We start from the raw sequence: 8,930 nt of genomic DNA on the forward strand, positions 1-8,930 counted from the left end.
TAGGAGAAAAATACCATTAGTTTCTTGCAGTAGATACTTGGATCCACTGTTTTTGTGAGCTACCAGCTAGGAAGATGTGAGGGGAATGTTCCTCTTTGTGCTAACTGCCCTAGATGCATGCACTTAGCCTAGTAGGGGAGCCCAGGGTTCTAGCAAAGGTCAAATTATATCCTGCTAATTGCACCAGCATCATTTTACCATCTCAGCATGAGTCTGTCAGGTTTGTGCATGAGCAACCAAGAAGATCTTAATGTACTTAGGAGAATGAAGCAAGAAGTAGGACCAGGCAAGAGCTGGCCACAGTGGGAGAGCATCAAACCCTTCCAGGGTTAATAATGCACCTTCCTAGGACATGAGTTAGAGCCAAGGACTCCTGTTTGCATCGAGCCAACGTGCTCTGTTAGGTAATTGCTGTACAAGAGAAAAACTCAGCAAGGCTCCCCTGACTAAGGAGATTTTTTTTTAATAGAAAGAAAAAAAGGAAAAAAAAATGGCCCCTCCAACCAGTGCAATTCATACACTTGCTCTGCAGCTTTCCATCACATTCTCCTCAGCACCAAGCAGCTCCAATTGTCAGCATATGTCTGAAATGACCCACTGACGCCAACATCCCAGCTTGTACAGTAAAGCAAAGGATAAGATTTCAGGAGGCTTCAGCCCACCGTTAAGGGATTCAGTCCTGATAAATTGCCTGTCAGCTACAGCTGAAGCACAACATTGGCTGCCCTTTTCTTGATGAGTAATAGCCTGACTTTACTGAGCACTGAGGTACCTGACTTCCATGGAAGCCAAAGTTTAGTTCTCATGTGATGTGTAGCATCCAGCTCACTTGGGGGAGGAGGTAGATGTAAAAATAAAATTAATGTTAAAAGAGTACTCAGAATAGTGACACTTGCTTCTGTATACTCTGCTCTGCAAGGGCACAGGCTAAAATGCAACACTAATATCTCACTCTTGGTAGAGCTGCAAAATCATGAACAAATATGTGCACAGAAAGACAATTTCTGCTTCAAAGTGCTAGGATCAGAGTATAGTAACAGATAAAAAGGAATTTTTATCATCCCAAATGTACTCAGTAGAGAATCTAAGACCCAGAGAAGCTAAACAACTCATCCAAGATCAAAAAAGGTGTTGGAGATGGATCTAGGATGCAAACCCATATGTTATTTGAGTCTATTCAGTATGACCATGCTTCCTCTCTCATACGGTAATTCATTAATAAGGTATTACGAGGTATACACCCAGACCATTTATTACATACGTATATTTTCCAGCATATGAATTCAGGCTCCTCAAGAGATTTTGACTTCTGTGTTTAAGGGGCAGGCTCATTCTGGAGCTAACAGGTGTGCTACAAGGGAACACAGAGCTCATTCTCAGTTCACATAACATACCCTGCAAATCAAATTAATGGAGACCTAAGCCAGAGAGCGAGCACTGAACCATCCAGCTGCTTTAATGACTAGCACTGTGCCCTTCCAACAAGCACCTGATGCAGCCAGTCCATCCAGACTCCTTGTTAATTTAGAACACACAGTTCTGATACGAACTGAAAGGGAAAAATGTCTTCATCTTTTACTCACTCCCTCCAACTCATCTTGATATCATTACTTTGTACAGAAAAGCTAGCCTGAAGGTGTCAGATTCAAGATTCCTCTTAAAGACTCAACACTAACCTGGCCCAGCTACCCCTTTTCAGAGTGATTTTCCTTTCTCCAAATCATTGTTACAGAAGAGAATGACTGCAGTAGAAGTCTCCTTTGACTCAATCTTTTTTCCATGGAAAATCTGGGGCCAAGAAAAGGTGAAGGCTGCAAAATGTTCATACAGCAAACTTCTGATGAGGCTGACATGGGGATCCCTACAGGACAGTTTAAAATTAGTCTAGGTGCAGGGCTGCTGCTGGAGTCCTTGGGAATTGTTCTACAACCAGATTTCTTCTACTCCCAGTATATTTTTCCTGATGCTCGGCCAAAAGTCTGCCCCTTTGTTTCATTTTGTTAAACATACCTGTATCTTCCTGTGCCACTCAATGCCTCTTCCTCTGAGAGTATTTATCCTCAGAAATGTACAGCTTGCTTGTTATAACTCCTCTCTCAGATTTAATCATGATAGTGGGTAAGAGGAGATGGGACAGGAAGATAAAGCTTATCACTGAGATTTTAAGCAGGATCTCTCAGTCCTGCTGAAAGGTACCTTCTACCCAAACAGTAGAGACTTCTGTCTGACACTTCCTTTGCAACAGACTCCAGAGGCCAAACTGGTGTCTCCTGAAACCTGGGACCATGCCCTGTTCTATAGGTTGAGTGTATCCACATTACCAGCATCTTACTCTGTGCAGGGCTAATCTGTAAGCTATTTTGGAGGAGGAAAAGGAAGGACTAAGTGGATAAAGAGTTTCCTATTTTCAAGATATAGCCCAATATGTAGCTGCTCCAGTTTCTCTGCTGTGAGAAAGTCAGCTTAGATTAGCCTCTGTGTACACACAAGGAAAAACTGGATTGTTAAAAGTGGAGAGAAACACCCATATTGTAAGGGTTGGGATTTCTTCCTACACTGCTGTGACTTGTTCCATTTTATACATATGTAAAAAACATTCTTCTTTTCACTGAACCATTCAATAGCCAGGCAGGGAGATCAACCACGAGGAGGAAGTTATGCCACAAGTGTATGGTAAATGCACACAGCAACTTGTTTTCAATGATAGAGTTGTTGCACCTTCCCAAGATGGTATCATCCCACATTGTACACTTACCCAAATTATAGTTGTCTAAATTGTAAGCTGGCTGGGACCAGCAGTATAAACTCCTTGAGGCTGAACTCAACATCTTTAAATTTGCACAAAGGCCAGGAGGCTTTTTCATATTCAGAAAACTCTCCCTCAGGCAGAAGTCTGAACGTGGCTCTTTAATCACTAACTGCAACTCTCAACATTGTGTCCTTGGGGATGGACACCCTATCCTAGACCAATGGTCAGTCACACCAGCAGATAATTTAGCTTGGACAGTCTTGCAGGATTCACTCCACAAGGCAGGTCTTTTCTGTCACAGATTCTCACCAGGGGCCACTAGACAAGGATAATGTATAGCTGGGCTTGCAAAATGAAACAGATCTAGTAACTGCCAGTCTCCCAGGTATTCAAACCCTCAATTCAAGGAAAGCATTTCTCAACCTTTTATTTTTATTTTTTCCCCACTCCATTAGTAAGCTGCAATCACTTTTTCCCTGCCTTTAGCAACTCACTCTGGCTTCTGCTCCTTCCAAGATAAGTTGCAGCATATTTTGGCAAACCCCACTAACAGGAACAAAAACATACTTTGGGATCTGGGAAGGGTTTGGACTTGTGATTTACTCCAAAGACTACTATAGGGAAGTTCTCTCCAGGTGGGTTAAGACAGACTTTGAACAGTGTTCTTCATATAAGGAGTGAAGCCGGTATTTGTGTGTATAACAGGACAACACCAATCCACATGATCAATCCACATGGTTAAATAACCCCTGAGTCACTAGGCACAAGGATAGATTTGTGAAGGAGATGGCAATCTCCTTCCTGAGTTTCTGAAGCAACTGAATGAAAAGGTTTCCTCAAATGCCCCCATCAGCACACACAAGCAGTTATTTCCTTCCTGGATTTCTAAGAGGGACACAGTTGGGCTTGGCTCAATTGTCCTGCCTGCTAGTCTAGGAACCTGATGAGGAGCAAAACCAGCCGGCCTGGGACAGCAGCAGCACCAGCCACCAGGTATGCCAGGCCCAGGGCCACCCTCCAGCAAGGCAGGCTGGGTGCTCAACAGAAATCACTTCTCACAGCCTGTCAAGTCAGCTTCTAAGGTTTATATGCACAGAACTCACAGAAGGTACCTCGGTGCATCCAGACTGCCTTCCTCACTGCCTTTGGGCCCTCCATGAAGTTGAAGTCACACTCACCTCTCTTCACTCTGCTCTCCCTCAGTTCACACATGCATCCTGTTAGAAGTGCAAGAGATTCCCAGCAGCTGCAGTGAGGGAGCTGCTGCAGCTGCGCTCCGGGAAGATCCCATTGAGCTTCGCTGCTCTAAGGACTGTGAGAAGATGAGCATTTCCCATGGATTTGTAGCTATTCTATGTCCGCACCCAGCTGGAGCCCAGAACAGCAGAAACAAAACAGGAACCAATATATTTATTGTTTTAACCCTTAACCTCTCAGGGGGAAAAAAGAAAAAAGAAATAAAAAAGAGAAAACAGGGATTGTTGAGGTAAAGTTTGGCCAAAGGCTAAAGGGATGCAATTGCAACATGGGAAGGACAGAGTGGAAAACTGTCTCATCAGGACAAGAGATTCACACAAAACTAGTGACATTCAGAGGCTATAGGGAGGTGCAAAAGAGCAAGAAGGTGCCTGTGGGCATAAGGAAGAGAACCTGGCTCCAAATGCTGCACTCAGCAGCAGGCCAGTGGAGCTGCAAATAAAGGCAGCCTCAGTGTACCATAAAGGGGGGAGTTTGAGTGTCTGGACTGAATAAAAATGCAGCTGCACACTAGGTAGCACCTTTCATCTAAGGATCTCAGCTCATACACACGCTTTGGTTTTTCCTCTCTAGTTTCTTCTATCATCTCCCTCTCCATTTTGCAAATGTGGCAGCCAATACAGAAAAGTGACAATATCCAAGGTTCCCCAGCAAGTTCTCTTCAAGGAGCTGAAGAGGGAGCACAGACTGCTAGTGACAGTCCTTTGACCACCATCGAGCATCTTTGGTACAAAGCAGGCTCAGGACCCATGTTCCCTTGCTCAGTAGTCCCTGCTGTAACCAAGAGGTAGTACCTGGAGTACTCTGTCCTCTAGTACCACAGTGCTGGCTAAGGATGGGAATCCAGCAGAACATTTTTTTTTTTTTTCTTCTTAAGCAAGATGTCACACTGATGTGTTCTGATGACTGGCCAAGTGGAGCAGGAAAGACCTGCACAATTTCATATGCAGAAGGGAGGCCTAGTGGAGTATCTCCCACCTTCTCTTCCAGCACACACCTACCTGCTCGGAGTGAACACAGTAAGTTCTCATTCTAGACTCGGCCTGCAGGACTGCAGAGCCCCCTTCTCCTGCTTCCCTTGCTGACCAAGCTGCTGGAGGTCCAGCAGGATTGACCTGGTAGCTACCCAAATGATGCTTCCCTGGGAGATAGAGGAGGTTCATCAAAAACAGCCTGGGAAGATCAGAACCACAGTCCTCCTCTGGGTCTCATCTCCATATTCCTAAATGCAGCCTTCTCTTAACAAAGAGCTTCCTAATCTCAGACATTTTGCTCAACCCATGAAAGACACTGACACACTAAGCATTTTCTCCATAGAATTCCTTACCATCATAAACAATTTAGGAACAGAAAGGGCGCTCTAGCATTATCCCATGCAAATCCAGTCACTTGAGCCTGTACTTACATGACAAATGATGCAGCGATTTTAATATCACATTCTCAGGACAGCAATGAGTGACACTGCAGCTAGAGGGTCATCACCGGAATGCAAGTGTGGGCAGAAGAAAGTCTAAGGAGAAAAAAAACTCTGCAGACACCAACACTGTATCTGATGGAAAAGAAAAACACAAAGAAGGATGCCAACTGTTTGGATAGCTGTTCTCAATTTAATGTTTCTTCCAGAATAAATAGACTCTCCTATAGAAACAAGATTATAATAAGGGCTGTAAAAGTTTGCATCTCAAAGCACTAGAAAGCCCCAAGTACCAAGTCCTGCAGCAGAAAGGCAAGTATAAAAAGCTGCTTGAGAGCTACAACGTACCAAGACATGCCTGAAGTAGAGTCACCCCACACAGCCAGGGAAAAGTCATGGCAAGAGCCAACATCAATTACTGAGGTGATGTCTCAGTCTGTAAGACACAGACCTGCAGAAAAGCTTGGACAGAAATTGCTTGTGTTTTGCAAGAAAGAACTCACCCCAATCCGGTTTCAGTGTACTCTACGGGACAGTTGGCAATCCACAGCTGGACCAAACTGGCAAATATCCACTGACTTTTTTATAGTCTTGCCCATTTGCACTGGCCAGCAAAGGGCCTGGCCATTGGGACCCACAGGCATTTATAGCTGTGCAAGGTCTCCTCTTTTATTGCCTCTAACAATGGTTAAGCTCAGAATCTGAATTCTCTCCTGGAACCTGTGGGCAGCAAACAATTTAACTGGTAAAAGCTAATCCCTCTTAATAATATGACCTTTTTGGTCTGTACTTTACTAGTTTTAATGAGCCTGCCTGCAAGGGTTGATTGATTTACTTGCCTTGTGCTCTTAGACACAAATATATTATAACAACATTGTTAGCTAGAGAAGCTTGCATTGAATCACCATCTTTGGGACTTCAGCTCATTATTACTAGACTCTCACATTTATTTTCCCTTCATTTCACATCTAGAAATTAAAGATTGGCAGCATCATTTCTCTCCTCTCTTCCCCTTCCCCCCATCCCTGAAGTGGTTACTTTGGCAGGAAAGGGGCATGAGCAAATGGAACTGCAAGCTCGAGAATACGGGTTTCTGTGAAAGCAAAGGCAGAGCGCGTGACTCACAAAACCGCTTGGACTAGACTGAGCACACCAAGGGCAATCTTCCAAACCCCCTCTGCCCACTTTCAAAGCCCTTGTGGGCATAAACTGAGCAGATGGTGACAATGCACAAAGTTCAGGCAGATAATACACACCTGAGGACAGAGGGAAAGTCAAGCTTTTATTTACTCTACCTAGAAGTACTAATTTCCGCCCCAACGCCGCCTAATCATTATAATAGGACATTATGCTTCTAGGGCAATAAAGGAACTTTATTCACACTATTACATAATATCATCATACAGCCAAGGACGAAGAATCATTTCAAAAAGAGCCAACAACAATTGCTGAAGCACAAACTCAGAGAAGAGAGTGGGCAGAGAATCGTCCGAGTTTGGCAAGGTCCCCTGGAAGCCAAGGGACAGTAAATTCAAGCCTTACTCTGCATCCCTGTGCTCCAGGATGGAGCTATCTACCAGGGACTTCTTGCTACACATCTCAGCAAAAACCTCATCTGAAACAGAGGGTGGCTTACACAGAACTTCACTGCCTCGCTGTCAGGATGTTTCTCTCAGAGCCAACAAGAGCATAAGCTGATTTCTGCTGTACTGAATCTTGAGATATCTTGCTATCTGGGCATACACTGCATTTTTGCTGATCTCTGAGCAATTCCTGTCTTAATAAAATTTTATTTGGTCACAATAATGTCTAAGGACTCTAATCATAGATTATGTTTTTACTGTTATAAAAATAACAACCTTAGCTCCAGATTTCAGCACTTGTTAAACAACTTTCAGTGCAGCTATGCAGTTATTTTCCTTTTTATTTTCTCCCATGTCCTTGGAGACGGGCATGGAGTACCTGATCCAGTTACTCCTACCAGTCTGGACCCCAGACAGCAGCAGTCAATAAGGCAAGCTCCTCATCTGCAAACAACCTGACAAGCTTGTAGCTTTTACCCAAGCCAGAAAACAGACTCTGCAAGTCACTTCACTAGCTCTACTGTTAGGTCTCACTATCACCAGAACAGCCTCCACAACTCTGTGAAAGATACGTGCAAGTAGAGCTATACAGTCCTTCTCCAGGGACATCCTGCTCATCTTCAGACCTGACCAGATGCAAGCCAGCTCACCACAAAATGTCTTCTCCCTTGGGAAGCAAGTGCACTATATATTCTATAAAATACCAAGAGGAATCAGGCTGGGAGAACTGTCTGCAGTGGCAGAAGCTTAAGAGCAAACGCAGACACACACACTCTACCTTGCCAGGCTTGGCATGTTTTTTGGTTCAGATGTCCTCTTCTGAATGAGGCAGTGAAGGTCTTGACTCCTCTGCTACTCTGTCATCATTTTTCTGACCCTAACTAACATAATATTTTAATGAGACCCTCTCAGCCCTGATTAAGTCTGCAGACGTATTTATGCACCCTTCATGAAGGGAAGGAAATGATGGGAATGAGTCATGACAGGTGATGGAATGATTCAGCCATCCATCCGCCTGCTTTCCATAAACTATCACTTTTGACTGCAATTAATTGCCCATACAAAAATAATAGGCTGTTAAATTCCAGAACATTTCTCCAAGTCAGGACCTCAAGCTTCTAAAGAGAATATTTTCAGTAAGTGGATTTAAAATGTTTGAAAATGGGATAAAAAGCACTCTTGTACTTTTAAGCCCAAAACTAAGACTGAAGTACTGCTGTTTAATTAATTTATTAGATATTAGCTTTATGGACTCCTAAGCCAACCCACCTCAGAGAGGCAAAGAGAGCACCACACAGGAATGTGTTACCAATGAAGGCGGGCAGCCTATGCTCATAATCAGGCTTAACCATCACACTTGTTAATAGCTGGAAAAGCTATGAGTTCATTTCTGTGCTTTGAGATGTACATGTTAATAACCATGACAAGTACAGGAATAAGACTAGAAATCAAATCTTGCTGCAGAAATGTAGTGAGATATAACCAGGCTGACACATTAAGGACAAAGTCATCAACAAGTAAGGATGAGAAGTTTTATGGTCAATGAATATTTTGGATTTTGGTGGCTTTTATGGGTGGTCTTTTTGAACCACGATAAGATTTTGTACACATCCTATAAAAAGGTAAGTGTACTTCATTTTAAAATGATCTTGACTGGTGATTGAGGGACAGTGAATGACCAAGTCAACCGTGAGCACTGGCCAAGCCTTTCTCCAAGGTTTCTCTAAGGAAGGGCCCTCTTGCACCTTGCTCTCCACACCTGCTCACCTGCAGTCCTCACTATGTGGCTCAAGCAGGGACCATCTCCCACTGAAATCAGTGGGAAATTTGTCAGGGAATACAACTGCATCCTTGGTGTTTATGAAGAGTGAAACTACAGAAACTAATTCTGTGAAAACGATGATGAATGGTGATTCAAAATTCTCTT

This window comes from Tinamus guttatus, unplaced genomic scaffold, assembly GCF_059628265.1.
Source record: "Tinamus guttatus ecotype Peru unplaced genomic scaffold, ASM5962826v1 Tinamus_guttatus_pri_ptg000004l, whole genome shotgun sequence".
Taxonomy (NCBI): domain Eukaryota; kingdom Metazoa; phylum Chordata; class Aves; order Tinamiformes; family Tinamidae; genus Tinamus; species Tinamus guttatus.